The 4,990-nt window shown below is 44.4% G+C and overlaps 1 pseudogene; it reads left to right on the top strand.

Annotated features, from left to right (window-relative positions):
* The first annotated feature begins 3,621 nt into the window (after positions 1–3,621).
* LOC116640508 lies at positions 3,622–4,734 on the top strand (annotated as a pseudogene).
* The last annotated feature ends 256 nt before the right edge of the window (positions 4,735–4,990 follow it).

Genomic DNA, 4,990 nt, shown 5'->3' with positions numbered 1-4,990 from the left:
ACAAATCCATAGCAACAGCAAGATGAGTGGTTCCTTAGGCCTGGGGTGTTGAGGAGAAATAGGAAGTGACTGCTAATGGGTACAGAGTTTCTTTTTGGATAATGAAAATATTCTAAAATTGAGGTGATGTTTGCACAACTCTGTGAATATACTAAAACCCACTGAATTGTATTACTTTAAATAGATGAATTGTATGGTTTGTGAATTATATCTCAATAAAGCTTTTACCAACACAAACTCATAAGCTGCCATAGAAATGTTACACAAAACAATATGACACAATCTGGATTCAGACACAAGCCCTAGAACCTGGTGGGGAAGTGTGGAAAAGGAAAAGGAAAATGGCGAGGAGGGCACCCTGAGGAAGGCACAATGCTCAGGGCTCCACCTGAAGCGTCAACCTACTTACCGAGGCAGTTCTTTTAGACCCCACAGACCCCTGCTTTTCACCAGATCACCGCCCTCAAGTATTTGCCTTCTAGGACCGGCCTGCTCCTCCTCCTTCACGCTGTGCCCAGGGAAACAGAACCTTCAGGTCGAGGCTGGGCTGCCCCGAAAAGCAGCACCCACCACCACCGACCCCACCCACGTACCCCATCGATGACTTCGCTATTTTGTCCTGTCCAGCCCAGTCCCGCCCAGGGAACTATCCAGGGAGAATGCGCTGCAAGCGTGCGTTCCAGCGGCGCGCCACTTTCCGGCCTCTCCGCTGCTTCCCTGTCGGGTCTGGACAGAGCCTGAGCGACCAGAACCCAGGTGCCTGGCCACCCTGGGCCCGGAAGAAGGACCGAGGAGCCGCAGGGCCAGGGAGAGCCTGCGGATGGAGAGAAGCAGAGGGAGGGGGCGGCACGGGACGGGGAACTCACCGTGAACTCGCTTAGGCTGGCGGCGGCGCTCAGCGAAGAACAGCCAAGGTCGCGAAGCGAGGGGTCTCAGCGCAAGTTATCGACAGGACCGTGGAAAGCACTGGGGGTTTCCCTCCTTTTGACCCACTAGTTTAGTTTCTCAACTGCCCAATGAAAACCCGAGTCCATGGTGGCTTGTCACCAGTCTCTGGGCGGAAAGCCATGTTCTAGGTTAGAAAAGGGGAGTTTCCCATCCTTAGTTTCGTCCCTCTGTGGGCTTCTGCTTTCTGAGAAAGAGGAGGCACTGGATTGTTGTTTCTTTCCCCTGATCATTAGATCAGCAACTCCCTACTCTCTAGAAAAGTGGTTCTCATTCAATAGAGGTAATGTGCCTCTCTAAAATTTTGGAAATTAACAGGGCTATTTTTAGTTGTTCCAATGATGTGGTCACTATAGGTATATATATAGGGGCTGAGAGGGGCCCCAGCTTCCCCTCCCCACGCACACACACACATTCTCTCTGTCTCTCTCTCTCTCAGTGAATGGAAACCTGCTTATAATCTGGTCTTTACAATCACATATAAAAATGTGTTTTATTTTCCAATTATTTTATTTCTTGAATATGTATTAACTATTCAGTAGGCCAAGACTGTTACCAAACCAAAGTGGGCCCATTATTTGAGTTACAGACAAAGACTACACCAAATGGAGTTGCCTCAAGGTCAACTTTATTTGTACAGACAGGGAGATCATGCGGAATCATTTCGACAGCTGCATCTCCCTGAACAAGGGAAAGCAGGCCTCTTTTATTAACGTTTGGGATATTCAGAAGGGGATTTTAACATTCCAGTGAGGTTGAGGTAACTGCCACACTTTCTCAGTCATCTGGGCAGGCATCTTACTCAAATGTTTCTTTTCTGTTCCAGTTAGTTTGTTTCTAAAAGGTAAGATTGACAGCTAGACAGAAGCTTCTAGAAGTTTAGTTCCTACAAGGTAGATGGGCAAGCAGAAGTTTCTACTTGAGATTTTCTGAGGTCAGGTGGTCAGGCTGGTGATAGGACCATATACACTGAATTTTCCAGGAATGCAACTACCAGACAACTAAAAGGAAGATGTGTTTTCAGTTTGCTTTTTGTATTTGGAATTTTACCTATAGATATTCACTGTTTTAGAGGAGCACACCACAGCCAACAATACCATATCGGAAACTGAGCCGTCAATATAGTGCAACTCTCTGTCTTCAGTATCATAGTTTACAGAGATCCTAGGCCAGTTGCAAGCATCTGGCACTTCTTACATGAGCCAGTGCAGCCAGGCTAGAGCATTCACATACTAAATTGCTTAGCCTTCACAATCGAATTAGTAAAGGGGTACCATCAAAGATCTTGATCTCCTTAAAAGGAGGTGTTGGGGAAAATGGGGAGGGGGAGTTGGATCTGATTGGAGTTAAAACTTCTAATCTACAATGGAGTCATGGGGCCTGTGCCCATCAGTCTATCAAGCCTGAGCTTGAGTACTGACTCCCCACCCTAGAATCGAGCAGAGAAGGCTCCTATATACAAATGACCTGCTTACCGTGCCGTCACCAGTTAGTGGCAGAACCCTTCATTTTACAGGTAAGAAAACTGAGGCCAGGAAAAATTAAGAGATTTGAAAGAGGATGAGCTGTGACAGAGGCAGGACTAGAAGCTCCTGGGAATGCAGTTTGTAAATTCTCTGAGCAAGATCATTCCCAGAAATCCTGAGGCTGCCAGAAGAGAGCAGGCTTCCCTTTGGGGAACTGTCCAGAATGAGGAGGACTTTTACCTAAAGCGCTCCATGGAAAGAAATGAGGCATGGTTTCTTTTTTTCACCAGTTAAGTGCCAAAAAGTTTTCCCTTTTATCCCTTTGCTGTGGTTTTAGGTAATTTTACTTGCTGTAGGGAGCTATGAAAATAAATAACCACTGCAAGTAAAAGCAGTTGCCTGGAGCTTTACATTTTATGGAGCTCTTCTCACCACCATCTCCTTCTCAGAGTAACGCTTGAACAGTGCCCGGCGTGGAGGAGATGCTCCATATTCATTGAATAAATGATTGATCGAATAAGTGAACAAACTTTATGATGTAGGAATAATTATCCCATTTTATGGATATGGTGACAGAGTCAAGCCAGTAGTAATGATTTCTCCAATTTCTTTTGTGGAATTAGAATTCAGACTCCGGTCTGAGTTCAGTGGTATTCACACTTTAATGCTAGCCCCTAGAAAGTTGGAACTTTTAATGGAAGTTAGGGACTGCATATGTTGTGGGCCCTGCAGAGGAAGTTGACAGGAAACTCTCAGTAGCCGACTGATGCCCCACCCAGACTCTATGAACCCATACCCAGCTTTTTGATATTTTGCTGCTAACAACTAGCACCTGCACATTACCCCAGCCCTGCAGATTACCCTAAGGCACTGGAGTGAGCTGGAAGTACCCGGGAATTTTATGTTTCAGCCCACAACACACTCTGCAGCATATAGCCAAAGACAGGCTGATGTGAGGTGCAAAGCCCAGCTCCTTTGCTTCAAGACAGAACTAACTTTGAGGGGTATTCCTTTGTTTTAGAGCTCCCATGGGACCAGGCTGAGTGTGGGACTTCTGAAATCACCCCTTCACTTGGCTTCTCCCCATTCCCTTTCCTTCATTCCCCCTCCCCCAAGTCCTTTATTGATTCTCCTGGAAGCCCTGTTTTTATAAGCCACATACACCCAAATTCTGGAGTCGGGGCCTGCTTCTGCAAGATCTCAACCTAACATGCTCCCTGACTCTTCAGATGATGAAAATGGCATGCACACTTCCAGACAGTAAGGATGCCTAGGAAACCCCTTCAAATAGCACTATGGCACTGTGTGGCAGCAAGAGTGCTCTCTGTTTTTTCTAAATGAAAACAGTAAAAAGAGGAAGTGGCCCGTGGGGGTGGGGAAACCTCACATTATTGCGGTCTTCAGTTAGGCCTCTCTGTTATAAAGATAGAAATATCTTCTTCGTTTCAAGGACTTTTTAATCATAGTAAGTGCTTGATGCATGACTAAATTTTTTTTCTTAATTCTATTTACCAGGTTTTTTTTCCTAACTAAGGTTTATCTTCCTTCTTATTGCTCTCCAAAGTATCAGAATTGTTTTTAATGCATGAAGTTTCCAATCAAACTGCTCAGATATCTAGGACCCAAATTGGTTAGTCTTTGATTTTTTTTCTAAAAGCCTAGAGTCCAAGGAGACAATTTCCCCGCCAAGCTGGGTGGGGCATGGGGAATCCCAGGGTGGTGTGCCAGCTCAGAGGTGTATATAGTTGCTGTCAAGATTTGTCTGCTAAACTGCATCCTCGCTGTGTCTAAGAACAGGGGCATCAGCAAGAATGGGGACCTGCCGTGGCCCTCATTCAGGAATGAGTTCAAGTATTTCTGAAGAATGACCACATCCTCCTCAGTAGAAGGTAAACAGAATTTGGTGATTATGGGTAGGAAGACATGGTTCTCTATTCCCGAGAAGAATCTACCTTTAAAGGACAGAATTGATTTAGTGCTCAGAGACCTTGAGGAGCCCCCACAGAAGCTCATTTTCTTGCCAAAAGTCTGGATGATGCCTTAAAAGTTTTTGAGCCACCAGAATTAGCAAATAAAGTGGACATGGTTTGGATAGTGGGAGTCAGTTCTGTTTATAAGGAAGCCATGAACAAGCCAGGCCATGTTAGACTATTTGTGACAAGGATTGTGCAGGAATTTGAAAGTGACACGTTTTTTTCCAGAAATTAATTTGGAGAAATAAAAACTTCTCCCAGGTGTTCTTTCTGATGTCCAGGAGGAGGAAGGCATTAAATACAAATTTGAAGTATATGAGAAGAATGATGAATGTGAAGGTGTTCTCTGATTTATTTCAAGTTGCTCCCGCTCCCCTCCAAACAATTGTATATTTTAATATTAGAAAAAAAGAGTTTTGTTGACTTTAGGTCAATGGATAATTATTTTTAAACAATGAGTATTTATTAATTAATCTTAATTAGACTATAGTAAAGATCAATCTTATTTATACCATATCAGATGCCTTTTGTGAAACATTTCTTGCTATAACAGTATGATGCCCATCAAGGATCAGCCCCTGCCTAGGGTAGTATATCTACCAAGAG

Source organism: Phoca vitulina, unplaced genomic scaffold, assembly GCF_004348235.1.
Source record: "Phoca vitulina isolate PV1807 unplaced genomic scaffold, GSC_HSeal_1.0 scaffold20, whole genome shotgun sequence".
In the NCBI taxonomy this organism is placed as follows: Eukaryota; Metazoa; Chordata; class Mammalia; order Carnivora; family Phocidae; genus Phoca; species Phoca vitulina.
The sequence above is the reverse complement of the archived record's forward strand: the minus strand, read 5'-3'. Positions and strand labels throughout refer to the sequence as shown.